Consider the following 18,824-nt stretch of genomic DNA (forward strand, 5'->3'; position numbering starts at 1 on the left):
GTTAAAACAAAGTATGTGCAATTACAGTAGAATGGCCACAAGAGGACGCGGGCGCTCTCGAGTGTAGCGTCTTACATGCAGTGACTGTTCTTTCGGGCACAGAAGAAGTCAGAGGTCAGAGGTTCTGACAACCAGTGTGCCGCGAAAATATTGAACCGTCACTGATGTGTTGTCTATGTATTTCTGCACAGGTATGTATTGTTGGATGACAGATATAATCAATAAGTTGTCTAAGACAGTGTTGTAATGTGAGAGAAAGGGGAAATATTAATGTATGGGGCCGGAAGTTGTGTGTTTACTTTGAATGAAAGATCAACGACCAGCGCTAATGTTAGCATGCTAGCTGTCTCAGGTGATTTCTGTACAGTGCTAAGTGCTAATGCTAAACTCTAGCAGCTCGTCTGTTGATATTATTTTGATATTATTTCTATTCAGTGTTAAAAACACAATACATGGGTCGTTGGTTAGCCAGCCAAGTAAGACCTGTAGTGTTATGTTAGGCTGTAGGTGTCACTGCTTTATTAAGAGGAAATGTGATGTCAGGTCTGTCTATGTTATGCTGTGTTTTGTTAACTTGACAGCATAATAATTTGAAGTGTGTTGAAATTCCCTCATGTGAATATAAATGTTGTTTACAGTTTCAGGTGCTATAGAAATGTTGTTTTATACAGTTTTTGTACATCAGGTGTTGTTTAATATGAGAAAGTTCAGTGACCGTGCATATGACATAGTGAAAATATTAGTTCAGTGCAAATTATATGTAAGATTTCATTATTTGAAATTTGCCAGAAGAAGTCAGAGGTTATGACAACCAGTGTGCCGCAAAAAATATTGAACCGTCACTGATGTGTTGTCTATGTATTTCTGCACAGGACCTCATATGAAGAACCACAATAAACGTGTTGCACCTGGAAGACATTGTTCTTTTAAGAAGCGTAACAGCAAGTAAAACAGCTCTGTGTTCCTTTGGGCTCCTGACTGTTTTAATACAAAGTTGAAAATTGCAAACCTTTCCTTTAAGAGTCTCCAGCTATCATTAGCATGTTAACAATGACAAAGCTAAAATAAGATAAGATATTCCTTTCCCCACGGTGGGGAAATGAACAGTATTGCAACAGTAGAGTGGATAGTAAAAAAAAAATAGAAAGAGTATCAATAAAAAGAATAAAGAACAATAAATTATAAGTACGTACACAAGTAATAAAAAAAATAGAAGTGAAAAATATAGTAAAAAAAGAAGTAACATTATGTATAAGAGTAATAATAGTAATGCAGTATGCAGATTTTAGCAGCTATATTTACCATGTTCACCATTGTGCTAGCATTTGCTAATTAGCACTAAACACATGATCATGTATCTTTTTTCATCTCAGTTAAATAGTACATGAATTCTAAACAGATAATGGAAATGTTGTTTTAAACCTCGTATTAATGTTGATGTAGAAGTCACAGTCACAGAGACAGTCTCATACACCAAAGATAAACACAACATATATACTGTATGTTGGAGAAGTATTAATTCATGAATTATTGTTATTAATTGGGAATGGCTGGTGGACAGTAGAGAGAATGTATATGAATATGATAAATCAGAAGTGGGAGTGACTTCTCTTAAGGTAAAAACACATGTTTTATTAATGTCCATGAACTAGTTAAATATTTAATGCCCAGCAGCTTTATAGGAATGTCTTTAACACAGAAGGCAGTTTGACAGTAGGAGAAGTTGAGGTATAAAAATATGAAAATGAATGATAGCTGTATTCCACGTAGCTGCTTCACATTCAGGCTTGATTTTATTCATTGTGTCTCACTCTGTCTATCTCTGGCTGACTGTCTTAGTTTGCACACTAAATCAGTTTGAGACTACTTCACTCAATCTGCACTTTCTTCCACTTCTTCTACTCCATTACAGAGCTGTTTAGTTTCAGAGCGAATCAGACCTCTGCTTTAGATGCAGGAAGTATCATTCTGACTCATTATTTACCAAGCTAAACAAGAGCGGGAATTATTGCTGATTAATTAAGCTGGTATCAGTCTCTCCTTGAGACACTGTGACTTGAGTAATTACCAATTATCCAGGACCTGATCGCTGCAGCTCTGCATGCTGTCTGTTGTTATGTTGTCATAAAATGACCCAGCCTGTCTAATTGGTGGCACTTTGTATGTCGTCTGCTCTGCTCTAATGAGCAAATATGAAATTATAAGTGTGAATCAGTGTTCATTACACACACACACAGTAATCTATTACTCAACACATCCCGCGTCATGCTGAAACTGTTCTATTGTTTAACATTGTGCTTTATGTTCATCCCCTCGACATCTTCAACAAACATTCCAGTCCTTCACAAAGAAAAACTGAACAAATATTGACTAATAAATCACATTCTGACAATTGAGTGTGGTGCATGTCTTTAAGGAAATAGAGAACAGCAATATTTCTAATAATTAATAAACTACATGTTACAAGGTGTGAAGAAACCACAACCTGATATACAATATATATCAATAAATTCAGCATATATTCCTAAATTTACGTTTATTTCTGACTATATTTAAACGAGACTGATACCACTGAGCATCTTAATTAGCTGATACATGAAATTATATTACAAGCTAATTATGATTGGATGAAATTACATTTACATAAACAATCACACTTTAATCTCATCATCAGTTTAATGTATGTAATAGAAATGAAAATGAAATTGAACTGGAAGCTTTATAATGTTTTTTCAGCCAGTCCCTGAATCTTAGATGCAGAGTTCTAAAAAAGGTTAGAAACCAGACAACAAACCTCAAGACATTTATCTGCAATTTAAGACTTTTTGTCACGTGCTAATTTAATACGACGACTGTATGACGTCATTGTGACTTCATTCGTTTATTTATTTAGTCTTTTCTTTTTTTCTCTCTTTTGGATGGTAATATTGCGTTTTTTTCCTTTTATTTGTACATGTAACATAAAAAAAAGTCAAATTAAAGTGAATCCAGTGAAAAGTTGCTGAGCTTTCATCATAATAAACAGACCATGTATATAATGTGTAGGTGTGTTATTATTCCACGCAGCTCTGCCCCCGCCCCCGTCCCCGTCCCCCCCCGTCCCCTGGGAGCGGGCAGTGAGGGAGGCAGGGAAGCAGCACCTGCTTCTCTTCCAGCAGCACAGAGCACAACAAAAGGAGACGCACTGCCGCCGCTCCATCTGACGATGAAGATGTTTCGTCAAGCTCGCTGGGACACATAGAAAATTACCGGATGTTTTCCGGGTTTGCCTTCAAAATAAAACAGCCTGCTGTTACCTCAATTGACTTGACAGTTAAGGATGCATTATGTTCAACTGTAGATCTGCCAACACATGAAGGTGAGAATAGTTTGACTGATCAACAGATTATGAGGCAGACAAACAGATATCAATGCATTTATTTATTGAGAGAAACTTACAGATACGTGACAAGAAACATTTTTAGAAATAATAGGCTATTGTCATAAAAATGCTTCACTGTTGACAGGTATAGGTTATATATTCAAAACATACTTAAAAAAGTGATGATTATAGAAGTGCCCCACTGACATCCCTCCTTAAAGCTGCATTAATCCACACTTTGATTACAAACTACCACAGCATGGTGGTTGTGATTGTGGCCAGCCAACATGTAGAAGTCTATTGGCTCTCCTTTCAGTTGAATGTCACAAACTGGCCTTTTCACCGCAAACATTTTCACTATTTTTTTGGTATTAACCATTAACGATGGTTTGTGTGCAAGGAAGCAATGCTGCTGGTGGACCATCTGACACTATACCAGAGTCATGAACTTAGTCAAACTAAATTAGATTAAACTGCCATTGATGTTATTAATTGCATTGGAGTCTTTCTTGCTTTTGATATGACACATGATTTGACTGTCTCTTTCTGCCATTCAGTCACACAGCCTTTTATCAATAACATTGAATGCATTTACGGAATCTAGTTTAAAATGAATTTTAAAATGTAAAAATATTGATTAATGTAGTTTTCTAAATGACATCCAAGACCTGCCTTCATGTCTAAAATTGAATAAGGAAAACGTTTTATTTTGCAATATTGAGACCGGAAATACTATTGTTGTAATTTCTTTGGCTTGACGCTGGTGAAAGGAGAGCAGAAGGTGATTGTAAGAAAGGAGGGATGCGAAGGAGAGGAAATTAGAGAGACGAAGAGGGAGGGGGAGAGAGAGAGGCTGACTCGTCCTTGATTGCGGTTCTACAAACATCTCACAGGAGAGAAGAGAGGACACAGAGAAGAAGAAGGAGGGAGGACAGCAACGGACCATCTTCCATCTGAAACACGGTGTTGGTTTCACCCACGTAGTGAACAGCTTCAGCCCGCTTCCTGCGCATCCTCCTCGGCCCCACATCGCTGCTGCTGCCCGGGGACAACAACGTCCTCATCTCACTGCTAGGTAGGTAAATAAAACTACTGTACACCCCCCAGCAGACCCTCTATCTTTTTAAATAGACTCCCTCCACTCTTTTTACATAGTCTAATGAACGGTGACAAACAGAACAGCAGGTGAGGGGTTTCTGGATGTTGTTGAAGCTGCTGTCGGTAGTTCTTACAGCGGGCAATGAATGAGTTCCAGCTCTTATTTAGGAACCTCATGTTTTTGACGCAATGTTATGAGTGGAACATACCTCTGACAGACACACAACCAGCGGTGAACGCGCTTTCCCTCCCATGTAAGGTGCTGAACGCTTCACCAAACTTCATTCAAAATCTGGCTATTTAAGGTCCGGTCGCATCTCAGCAAACACAGCCTGCTCACCTCACGTCGTGACTTCAGACTTTAGTTATAGCCTGTTTTCATCTTTGATTTTAATTCAGTTTTAACCAGGAAGGTCTTTCATTTCTTAAAGTGTACATATGCAACACCGTGGGTGTGTGTGAGCAGTGTTGAATGAACTGACGGTTTATTGAATGAAGTATGGTTCTGCTTTCTGAATATGTCAAACACACCGCATGGACTATTTCTACCCAGAGTTATAATGTTTTTCCACGTGTAGTCTATTATATAAGCTAATTCCCATGTTGTTAACAGTTTGGAGTAACATCCACACATGAAACACACATGATGGTTTTAAAGGCACTGTGGGATCATGTCAGGATACTGTGTTGTAGCTCAGATGTATCATTGTGGTTTATACTGAGGCTCATTTGGGGGAATTGAAGTAGTTTAAAGGGGGTCCGGGTCGTCCAAAGCAGGTCCTCCAAGATGTTTCACCTCCTGAATGCAGTACCAAATGTATCACTTATCGCATTCTGTAATTAATCAATAGTACATATCTGATCTGTATAAGTTCTGTATTATATGAGCTTCTACCATTTGAATGAACCTGCTGCTAGATATTGTTAAATTGTGCTGATATAATGTAGTTGGAAATTCATGATAATACAATTAAAATTAATTAATTACTTAAAATAATTTTTTTCCAAACAGGCAGTGAAAGTAGAAATAGCAAAAAAAAAAAATTGTTATCTAAGTGTGGAACAAGCTGCACCCGATGTAGCAAACCGTCATAGCTAATCTAAACATAACTAAGAATATGTGTTACATGAAACAGGACAAAGGGAGGAAACCTAAGGGTTAAAAACGGCTCATTCTATACTTCTCTGTGTCAGTCTCTGAACCTCTGTGTTAGGAGCATTCACCATATTCACAGCAAAATGACTGCTCTTTAAATGTGTGTATCTATACTAACTGGATAGAGAGACATTAGAGGATGACTATAGCTCAGTACTGTGTGTTACTATCCCTTCATACATGTGCAAAAAGGAATCCTTCATTCTCAGCTCTCATGTCTAAGTCAGAGGAGTTGATTTGACTTTACTCACTTTGACTCAAGTGTCCACTGAGATAACGCTGTGCTAAATATCACTGTAACCACCACCCACTCCAACTCTAACTATTGTAATAACAAGGCTCATGTTCTCAACTATTGTCACCCACTCACACAGTAGATGGGAATATACAGTGATCATAATAAACTGCACTCACATGAACACTTAGGATTAAATGGGGTCTGTTGTGAGTCTGTCACATGATGTGTCGGCATTGATGCTGTGGAGCTTGTGCACTATACATGTATACTTCCTACAGTAGTCTGCTGTACTTTACACTTTTACTTACATATACTTATAATTCAATAATTGCAAACTACTAATTCTTTCTTACACTCCTCTATCGGGTCTTACATTATGATTCATAATAGTATATTTACAGCATGTTGAGCTTATCACAAAAAATCTCTTATGTACTTTTTCAATCGTGTAAAAGTTAGTTTTATTATTTTTGAATCAGAATGGTATTCATTGTCATTTTTTAAATTAAGCTGTATTTTATTATATTTGATTTACTCACTTATTTATTGATAGCCTTACATGATGGTAATATTATAGATAGATAGATAGATACATAGATAGATAGATAGATCTCATAGTTCATAAAAACATACATAAATAAATAAGAACTTAACAAAAAACTTCTAAAAATTCTAATTGCACATTTCCAGTAATAATTACAGTTCCATGACTATCTATTGATGTTATTGTTGTAAAGTGTGATTGCTGCAGGTTAAAGGACCAGGCCACATCTGTCATGTTAGATTTATACCTGCAGTATTGAGCATCCTGTGTTCAATGTAACACGTCTTCACTTCAATTTAACATAAACAAGAAAAAAAAAGGGAATTAGAAAATTGGGCTGGGCATCTTGGGCTTAACTTACATCTGATTGGCTGACGGGGACTGCTTGTCTCGCCTGTTGTCATGCCAGCGTTCAAGGAAACATCTGGAATTCATTTCCCCAAATCATCTTCAGGCTGAAATGATGTAATGAGCCATAAGATGCGTTCAAGAAATGTGACTTTGGTCTGTAAGCACACTGTGAATAGCGACTCTGCTACTAACATCTCAGCAAGAAAGTGACAGGATCAGTCATCTGTCTGTGTAAACTAAATACTTTGAACAGGGCTCAGAACAGGATGAAAGAGAAGACATGAGACTGCAGCATCATTCCATTTGTTTTATTTATTGGGCAAAAATCTGCAGGAATCAAGTCTGTGTGCCTCACATTGTTTGGACACAACAGTTGGACTGAAGTGTCTTACAGAGGCTGAAACAGCTGTGGCTCATTAAAAAGAGGATAAAGGACAGAGGATGGGTCAGCATGTTGGACAATGATGCGTAGGCATCATACATCAGTAAGCTGCTGGAGCATCTACACAAACATTTACAGCTTCACTTCCTCCTCACTCTCAGTCAGTGTTTACCTGAGCTCAGCTGACAGTCTAACTCCTACAATCTGATTTCAATATGTGCAGTGGCGGTATGCTCATGTTTATGAAGCATGGACACACTGCATACCAAGGATAACATCAGCTACATAGGATAGTAGATTTAGTTTGTTCATCCAGGGTAATACTGGAAAATCAGTATAAATGGCTCTCATGCTATATACTGTATATTTATATTAACATAGAGTCTTTTTCATGAGTTGTTGCCTCTGCCAAATGTGCAGTTAGAAGAAAGAACCTGCAACTCTCACCTATAACAGCGGGCACTGTCATCACCTGATGGAATCTTTGAATGCAGATAGGTGAGACACTGCCAGCCAATCAGACGTAAGTTAAGTCAAGTGGGACAAGCGGACCCCGACAGCCAATCAGACATAAACTGAGTTAGATGCAGTGTGTCCTACAGAATTCTGAGAGGTGGTTGGACCTTACATGCTCATTACACGCTCTAAACTATTTTGTGCTTTAGTCATTTAATCACTGACTGTATAGGTACTGTATGAATGGTGATGACACAGCAAAAACGTCACACATAAATATTTCAAACAAACCATCAAAAAAGACTGTATTTCAGCTCTGAAACAAAGAAAGCAGAAGTGATTATTCAAGTTCAACTAGTTCATTACTAAAGAAACATATAAAATACTGTTAGATTTTGACATTTTTCACTAAATATATTTTTTCTTCATTGTTTCAAATTTGCTTGGTGTTTCTTCAAATAACTAAAATTAGCGGCAATAACGAGACTATGAGCTACCACACTCTATGTAATGAATGTGAAATGCTGAGATGGGACAAGCAGTTACCAACAGCCAATCAGACATAATTTGAGTCTGCACTTAGACCCCGCCCTCTCAGCAGTCCAAGACACAAATAGAAATAAACATTGTCCCATTTTTTTTTTTTCACTTAAAAAGCTTAATTATACATTGATCGGACTAAAAATACACTTTCAAGGAAATTGAATTCAGTTTTTGTTATCTATCTATCTATCTATCCACCTATCTATCTATCTATCTATCTATCTATCTATCTATCTATCTATCTATCTATCTATCTATCTATCTATCTATCTATCTATCTATCTATCTATCTATCTATCTATCTATCAGGTTTTAAGGTTAACATTTGTAACTTTCTGCATGTTGTTGTCAGTAAGGATTCCATGTTATATGGAAGGTTTATTTCCACATATTGAAGTGTGATAATGTATGGCTTATGCTTTGTATAGAACGCTTGTGCTTTGTATGAAAAGCATCAGTTTGTCTCTGTTCTGAATGGTCCTGCTTGACATTGACACGTGTAACCCAGCCAAGGATAAGTGGATCAACATCTCCTCATAGCAGAGTAGAAGGAGACTGGAGACAGTCTTTTTAACAATCCAGCACATATGAATACAAATGTATTAAAAGTATTGCAGAAAGCTAGTTATTAATGATATGTGGTCAATTGATAGATTTGACAGGGTCAGACTTAACCCTTTACATACTGTTCATATTCTGACTCATAATTAGTCTCTACACCAATTCACATTCATACATTCACCATCAGTCATTAATAAATGTTTGATTAATCCTTCTGTTTGATTAAAAGACATTCACTATCACTGTATTATAGTCAAGGAGAACATTTTTACAGGTCCAAATTTTAACATTTGCATATATAAAAATGTGTTTCAGCTGCACAAAAATGTAAAAAAAATGATGCATTTTATTTCCAGTTTGTATACTGTGGGTCACATTTGGAAAAGTACTTCTAAAATAAATGTCTATATGGTGTTTTTTACAGCTCTCGAATGTAAAAATGGGTCAAATTTGTTTGATGACTGTTCAGTTTCAGGAGATTTACACTACACACTGTCATACAGATAATTATTCATCCAGGTCAGACTCAAAGGAAAACTCTTGTTTTACCATTTACACTCTGTATAACTTCCTAAAAAAAACTGTCCTCTACTCCACATCTCCTTATCCTATCTCCTCTGTGTACATAATGTGAGCTGAGTGATTCACAGTGTAGATACCAGTGAACAGACAAATGAGACATCAGATATTCATTTCACAGCAGCAGACTTGTCAATGACTTGGCAGAACCTGCAGTAGCTGTTAAAAACTGAGAAAAGTGAAAGTTGGAGGATATGTTAATGTGACAAGTGATATACAGTAGAAGCACTCAAATACTACAGGATGTTGTCACTGGCTACATTTACATAGACTATTAATCTAAGTATTAATCTGACCGGTTTTTATTGTAACTAAACTGAAGTGAAACCAGTAAAATTCTGTCTGTTTTTGCAACAAACACATGTAAATAGCCTCGTCTCCTTACAGATGGAGAGCATATTTTCTTGCTGCAGGCAGAGCTTCCTCCAGGTTTGACATTTCCTATAAATCAACAAGATGGCTCTCCAGCTTTGTCTGTTGTCTCCTCTTTTCTATAAGATATAAAAGCTTCCTGTGAGGGCGTGCAGGTTCCTGTGAAGCAGCACAGACTGGGTCAAATCTTTCCCCTGAGACACATCCAGACTGTATGTAGATAGAAGATGACGCAAATGTTCCTCTGCTTGCATAGTAGACAAGCTTAACAAGTGCATTTAATGATAAGATGAGAATGTGACTGTGTAAGGTGTGTTGCATGGAACACCAATCTGGTATCAGCCTCCTCCTGCTTACTATAATCTTATCTTCAAAACCTTGTTAACTAGTTGCTGACTCAGCCTTGTTCCCACTGCACTCCAGGTGTGTTCTGTTACTGTAGGAAGAGTTGCTCTTCCTTTAATAACATGTAATAATAATAATAATAATAATAATAATTATCCCTTTCACAAGGGATGTAGCGCAAAGTTCTTTACAGGGAAAAATAAAAAATACAATACAATAAAATAACAAATAAACAAATTAAAATAAAATAATACAATTAGACATTTAGTAGAAATAAGTTAAAATGACACTAAATCAAAGTCAGATGAAATAAATATGTTTTCAGCAGTCATTTAAAAAATGTTCACAGAGCTCACATCTCATAGCTTTAGGTAGAGTATTCCATCATTTGGGAGCATACCCAGCCAGCATGTCCATGTGGACCCGTAAGGGTTAAATATGGGTCCTAAGTGGGTTTGTCCGCCGTTTCCATGGTGACTCCACCTGTGTTTGCCCATATGGGCTTCAAGTGGGTTCTGACTGGGTTTCCGTTTGGCCCCAACTGGGTGAGACCCCCCCCCTGAGTGGGATCAGAATTGACCTTAGATAGGGCCCATTTAGCCAGCTTGGGGCTGTGGACATGTGGGGATATTTAAAGAAAGCTGGACTACATGTTTTGTGCAGGCCATGTGTAGCTCTCTGGACTTGAACTGAGCCTCTTCGTTTCCTTGTGAGGTCTTTTATTGTTTAGGAGTTGTCTTCCACTTGGCTGTGGCTCAGAAGGTAGAGAAGATCGTCTGGATTCCCAGCTCCTCCAGTCCACATGTTGATTGATTGTTCATTGCTCCTGATGGCTGCACCAACAGTGTGTGAATGTTAGTCTCTTCCTGATGAGCAGGTTGGCACACTGTGTGGTAGCTCCTGTCATCAGTGTGTGAATGGGTGAATGTGACATGTAGTGTAAAAGTGCACTGAGTGGTGCTATAGAAGTACAGTCTATCTACCATTAACATTCCTGTATCTGTCACAGACTGCACACACACACAGGTGAAGCTCTTTTCTCTGTTGAGGGTGTAATCTCCCTCCAGATGATGTCACCTATAGGTTGTTGAATATGTGAGAGTCTGAATCGTGGAGATTGCAGGAGAGCAGATGGTTGCTCTGAATGTATGCTGAATGCTTATTGTACATCTGTGTTTGTAGTGCTGTGTTTCATCAATGCATGCATATATTCACATTCTGTTTTTACAGAGGAATCCTCTGCCTGCTGTCACACCAAATATGGGATCAATCAGAACTTACATTTTGGAATGACATGAGTTCAGGAGTGGTCAGGATTTGACCTGGCTTTATTGTGCACTTCCTTTATATATAGGCTCATTTCTGCACTAAAATATTATACAAGATATACAATATACAAGAATTTGGAGTATCTCAAAAGCCAAAGCGCTTTTTTGGGGGTCAGCCTTAAAATGGATTGTGCTTACAGATACATTGATGATGAAGATGTCACATGATCTGTGCAGCCAGTACACAGCCTGGGACTCAAAGACTATCTGCTCTTGGCTATGCTACTGAGATATGAATATTCTATAATAGAGATGATTCGTGCTCTGTTGGGGGAACGTCACCAAAAACTTTATTGATACAGAAAGAGCTTTACAGGCTTCAGAAAGCCCCATGACACTAATTTGCTCTACTTTAAAAACTAGAAGTAAACAATTAATCCATTTTCTTAATTTACTGTAAGACCAGAAACATTACATCATAGGTTACTCAGAGCTACTTTTAGTCTCTAGATGTTTTATGAATACGGCTCCAGAGTGGGTAAATAACAGCAGTCCATCATGCTGAGACTGAATCACATGTTTACTAATGAGTGTACAGAGGCTGGAGTTATTTTGTGGACCTATTATCTCTGGATGATGATGAGATTATATTCTTATTCATCACTTCATTATGTCCTTGTGACAGATGATGTAATGAATGGTTATGGGAAGCTGCATCCTTCTCTCATTTTTACTGCATGGGTTTTTGGGAAGCTTCTTTCTCTTCATGATGGAATATATAACACACAGCAGGCAGCAGTTCATCTGCAGAGGTGTGGCATAAAAGAACAGCAGCAAGTGTTAGGGGACACCAGCACTGCTCCCATGGCTGGATCTACCATACAGGGGCCCTTGAGCAGAAAGGGGCTCTCAATAATGGGTGCATCAACTTGTCTACTATTGCAGCTTTGAAGGCTCCTGTTAGCACTATGTTTTATTCATTCCTGAGAGTTAAAAGAAGGAATAATAATATATTAGCTGTTGACATCAATGTTTTTATACAGATCCTTTACATGTATGAGTAATGATCATGATATGTACTGACTGAGTGGCATACAACAGGTTAAAAATGATCTTGTCATTACTCTCTACTGAACAATATCAGCATCATCATTATCATCATCATCACCTTTATGTCAGACTCAGGTTCTACCTTAAAAGCACAAAGATGATACAGACATAATATATAAAAAAGATATATAAGATATATAGAACAATAAAAGCATTGCACCTGTTGGTGTATGAGTTGGTATCAGCTGATTATTAAGTAATACATTCTGAATTCTACAGTAAATAAAAGATAGAATGACCAAACAAACTACTTCCATCACAGAAGGCATGTTGTTGTTGAAGGAGGTTACTGTTAATGTCGCAATTGGCTGGAGTATAGGTAGCATCTGGGGTTGCTATAGCAACAGGCTCTTCTCTGCTAGCAGATGGGCTAGTGTTAGCTTGCCGCTCCCCACCTGCATTTTCCGCCGTGGTAGAATTTGACTGTCGAAGAGCTGAGTCATCATCTAACTCATTCTCTTTCTGCCCCTTTGTTGCCATGCCAACATTACTGTCGTGTTTTTGTTTCTTTGCTTTTCCCTTTAATCCAAAGTTGTTTCTAACTTCCCTGTGAACAAGCGTGTGAGGGTCACATAGTCCCGCAATAAAAGAGAGAGGCGAGAGTCACATAGTGCACCCTGGGTAATGTAGTTTAAGTGTCATAATGAATCGCCAAGAGACACTCTGCTATGGAGAGGACAGGAGAGGGTATTGTGAGCTTAGAGTAGTAAGTTAGAGTGCTTTCATTCTAACATGTACACATGCTGTTCCTCAACTGCTCCACAGCTCTACATGAAGGCTGCAGCTCATCCAACAGTTGAATGGAACAGACTTGATGCTTTCAGCTGGAGCCAACAGTGAAGTCTTTACTCTAACCTCTCTCACTTCTAGATGATTCATGTCCGTGTGGCCAGCTCGCTCAACAGCCCTTTGTGCTCTAATAAGGGGGTGAGAGCAGAGAGGTCAATCCCTCCATCTCACACAGATATGAGCATCTGTCACGACCGTTCAACCTCTGAACTGCTCTGAAGTGTCAGATAGATGTGTAGATACGGAGCTGTTCTCATATCTGATCCAAGACAAAGACAGGAGACCGCTTCAGTTTGAAATTCCACAGTGGAGCGTCACGTCATTCTCTGTGTTTATTGTTAAAACTTTTATAAAAACACACATTTGGTTTAAATCCTAAGACACAAGAACAGCTTTTGGTTGGGTGCCTCTGCTCAGTCTTGGCAGTGGTTTTTAAGTCACTTTCATCCTTCTATAACTTGAGATACTCAGAACTGGACTTCAGCTGTCACACAACAACAAGTTCATCTCAGAAATGAAGAACAAATGCAAGAAGATTTGCCGAATTTTTCATGGGCGCAACCCACATACTCATCTCTGCTGCTCATTCCACCAATGCATGTTCCTTACAAATGTGGCTCCATTTAAAAGGGAAATAAACAGGCTTTCCAACGGTATTGGTAAGATGTATTGCCATGAAGCACTGTTACAACAAAGAAATACTCTACCAAACACACATGTCCTGACTTTTTGTGCTATGTTTATAAATACTTGCTTCATTAGTTTTTCAGGATTAATCCCTGTATGACCAATTCAAATTTGAAGACTTGTGAGGTACAATTTGGGTTAAATAGTGAGATGCCAGTGTTTTGTGTAGCTGTTATGAATAGAATTGGGATTTGGACTGTGGATTTAGGTTGATAAGAGAATTAGACAGTCACTTATTATTCAGCTCTTGCAGGAAATCACCACCTGAAAGAGAATAAGAGGTCATTAGCTGAGGAAAAGGTTGATTTAGTCACATCATAAAATAATGTTTAAATAACCTCGCTAAAAACTCCCTCAGACAATGAGAAATGTTATATTATTATATTATTATAAAGAGCATACATTATTATAAGATATCTTTCTTTGTCTGATTACTGTTTTGATTTAATGAATATTTGATTGGTTGATAGAGCTAATCTCTTTGTGTTCTTCAAGCACACACACTCTATCTTATATGCAGTATATCTGTGACCACTGCTACATGTACTGTCTGTTTGAACTGTTGGGATACACAGCCCCAAAACACTCATTATACATAAGATGGAGTGTGTAGCTTGGTCATTGTTCAGATTCCACACAGACACATGCAACAGACACACTGGCAAATGGATGTGTCTCCTAGTTGCATGACATTTACGTAACTGAAGTGTCTGTTTCCATCCATAAAATATAGAAGAAGATTCTACTGGAACTGGTGACAAAACACCTTATAAAACAAGATACTTACAGAGAGTGGGTCAAATCAAAATAACTCAATAATAAATGTGTATAATTTACACACATCACCACCTGTACTGGAGCCTAGCTTATTCTAATCATTGTTTGACATACTTTTACTCTCAAAATGATTCCATGGAATCATTGACCTCAAGTCTGCTACATGCGCTGTTGTTGATGTTTTTCATAAAGGGTTGAGTGGAGGAGTGTGGGTGTGTTTCTTTGTGCTGTTGATCATAACTCCTGTGAAACAATCAGAACATTTTTATTGATCTGGTTCACCGGCTCCCTCTCTTTATTCACTCTCTAGCTCACTCGACCACAGCTGGTTTCAGCTCCCTGTCCCACCATGCCAGCATTGATCCGGCTCTGTGACTTTATCTCTGCAGCCGGTTCTGTACCGTTTATACCAGAACAGTAAGGCAGAGTACAGCATTTCTGCCTTGAATGGCTCACAGTCAATGATTTACTGCTGTGTTTTTCTTCTTCACCACACATGTTGGCTATTTCAGCACCAGGTGCTGTCTACCTTTATTTTCTTCATACTACACACAGGATGGCTATTTCAGCAAGGCACAGTCCTCTACACTGTAAAAATGTAATACAAAAAATCTGTTTATCAGAATAATCTGGCGGGCCAGTAATTATTGCTGGCGGGCCAGTTTTGGCCCGTGTGCCACCAGTTGCCGACCACTGCTCTACTGCATGTTCAAAAACACAACCGTAATCCCTTTAAGACTCTATTATTGTATTGGCACAAACGTTACATCTGTCAGGAATAGACTTTTTTTTCTCGAATTTCATGTCTCGATTCTTTGACCAAACATGGCAACCAGCCAAATAAACTGCTGTCATTCATTGTAGTTTAGTACTGGCAGAATAGAGGAGACTTTAAGCAGTCTGTCCTCAGCAATTCTGTGAACTTGATAAATGGCCTGCTGTTGTATTTTATTTATTTTGGAGCTGCTGATCTGCTCAGATTGTGGTGCACAGCTGGTCCAGAGAGGAGAGTGTGATCTGCTGCTGCTATCACCTGATTGGAGGAGAGTGAAAACTGTTAGTCACATGGAGTTTTCAGTAATAGATGCAGTGAGTGTGTGTATGTATTATTGAAACATTTTAATGGTATATTAACACTCTGTCATGCAGCTGTGTGTGTGTGTGTGTGTGTGTGTGTGTGTGTGTGTGTGTGTGTGTGTGTGTGTGTGTGTGTGTGTGTGTGTGTGTGTGTGTGTGTGCGTGTGTGTGTGTGTGCGTGCATCTCTTGGTCTGAGATGGCTCCGGCTGTCTGGGAAGTGTTGAGGCTGTAGAGAGAAACCGTCCAACAGCCCGAGTCCAAATTAAAAGTCAGTGAAGCGCTGTGCAGGAGAACACGCTGCAGACTGCTAATAGCAGGACAGCAGCAGCAGCACAGAGCCATCACACTGATAATGTCAGGTAAGCTGCAGCTGCACAGCCCAACAACCCACTGAGAATACAAGTGAAGCACCATCCTGCTCATTATAGACAACTGTAGGATGGAGCTAAGAATTCCCAGATAATGTGTTACAGTGCTCAGGTGTTTTGTGCTTGGAGGAGCTGGCCTGAAAACCCCACCACCACCAATACCACCAATACCACCACCACACCACTACCAATACCACCACCACCACCACCAATACCACCAATACCACCAATACCACCACCACACCACTACCAATACCACCACCACCACCACCACCACCAATACCACCAATACCACCACCACCACTACCAATACCACCACCACCAACGCCAATACCACCAAAACCCCCACCACCACCACCAATACCACCACCACCACCAATACCACCACCACCACCACCACCACCAATACCACCATCACCAATACCACCATTACCCCCTACACCAACAAACAAATGAATACAGTACCATTCATAATACAAATGTATCCCTATGTGTCAGAATCAGTGCTCACTGTTAAAAATGAACCTACTATTGGTGCCATTATGTCTGTAAAGTCTCCATTTTTTCAAACTGAGAAGCAAGCCTTAATTTGAAAGAGGCTCACATTACTTCCTGTACACATTAAAAGCCTGCCACTAGCTTTAATGATAGGCTTTTAATGTGAAATGGCTGCAGGAAGTGTTGAGTTACATTGACAGTTTAACGCCAATTTTTTTTAAAAAGAAGTGATTGGAATTGGTCAGGAAATGAAACTGAATTAGTGCTGTGAAATGTACATTATGTTTAATTTACAGTCAGTAACGAGCTTTTACTTTTGTTCATTTCAGCCATGTATACATCTATTATATGAGTACCTTTTTTTTTTTTTTTTTTTACACTGTACCATGCATAATACACACTTGGCCCTATGTATCAGATTCAGTGTCACTTCATTCACTGTCAAAAATGAACCTACCATTGACGCCATTATGTCTGTAAAGTCTCATTTATTGTCAAACTGAGAAGGAGGCCTTAATTTGAAAGAGGCTCACATTACTTCCTGTACACATTAAAAGCTCATCACTACCTAGAAGGGTATAATTCCTGGCTTTCATGATAGGCTTTTAATGTGAAATAGCTGCAGGAAATGTTGAGTTCCATTGACAGTTTAACATCAATCTAGAAAATGATTGGAATCAGTCAGGAAATGTAAACTGAATTAGTGCTTTAAACTGTACTTCATGTTTAATTTACAGTCATTTTAGGAGGCTACTGTTAATTCCAAGTTGTTGTGACACATCCTTATTAGCAACCTACCTTTACTTGTTCATTTTAGCCATGTCTACATCTATCAGATGATGATGATTTTCACTTATACCCGCTCATTTTATGCTCACTCTGTAGCTTGAGTTACTTTTGTGATCTTGTGTTCATGAATCTACTATAGTGATTATATGATTGGACATATGTGAAGTTTGGAAAGTATAAATGTTAATCATTGTAATGAACAGGGTTGAATTCAATCTACAAGGTAAAAAAAAAACATCAGTCTCTGTTTTTAAAGCGAGCGAGGCCAATCTAGAAAAAATGGAATCTATTTTTACCAGCACCACAGGAGTCCTTTAACACAACAGCTGCTCTATGAGGAGGGTTTAAATTTAATGAATACAAAAAATATAGCTATTCCTAATCAAGATGATTGGAATAGGGAGAGGTTGTTATTACAATCTACCTGCTGTGAATTTCCCTTTGTCAGCTTTAAATAAAAAGCAGCATTAAAGACATACACACAGTAGTTCTGACTAGAGTTCTGGGTACTTTTACCTAGTTGTTAATGCCCCTGTAATATTTATGATAGTGAAGCATTCAATATTTAAGTGTAAGCTGAATGTGAAGAGGATTCAAACATGAAATCTTGCTTACAATAACCTGCTGAAGCTGAGAAACCTGGATAAGGTAGAAGGGATATTCCTGACTTATGTAGGATATAAATATAGACACGTAATCCTCTGTACTTTACACAAGCTCGCCTAAATATCCTTTTATATCGTATCAGGAAAAGGAAGGTATTTACCACATTCTGTATCTTCTTGATGATTAATCTAAACCGTTTCTTGAATCTGAGAACATTTCCGATGTTTTGCGAATACAGCGAAAAGTAAGTTCTACCTGGCAGAGTTAGGAGAAACTTAGACCCAAATCTCAGGGGTGTTGAAGTTAGAAGTGACACATTCCTTATTTTTCAAAGAGTAATTCACAAAAAACATGAATCTGAGAGGAGTAGAGGAAGCTCAGAAGATCCTGCATCACTACGACCTGCTAACAGTCAGTCAGCAGCTGCAGCTTTGATCACAGTCATTTAAAAGGATCCAATCAGCTCACCAACAAGGTTACAGGGACATTTACCATTAATGAACAGATGTTCATTTATCCTCTACAGCAGTGGTCCACTAATTATTTATTTATTTAATAACGGGAGACTCACTGACAGGACACAGTGGATAGAAGAGCCACCTCTATCACAACTCTATTTTACCATATTTATGTGTCTCCGTGACTTACGGGGACTTTTGAAACTGGTCCAGTGTCGACTTTGTTTTTGACACGTAGAGAAATAAAAGGTTCTTAAACATGAAAAGAGTTGAGTTGTTGTCGAAATCAGTTAAGCCATGACAGAGTTGGGGAGAGGAGTACCAGGAGGAGTATAAAAAGCATAGTTTAATGATATATATATATATAAAAGATTTTCAAAGTTGTTGCTGAGTATTTAGCTTAACAATAC

Source organism: Scomber scombrus, chromosome 3 (genome assembly GCF_963691925.1).
Source record: "Scomber scombrus chromosome 3, fScoSco1.1, whole genome shotgun sequence".
NCBI lineage: Eukaryota > Metazoa > Chordata > Actinopteri > Scombriformes > Scombridae > Scomber > Scomber scombrus.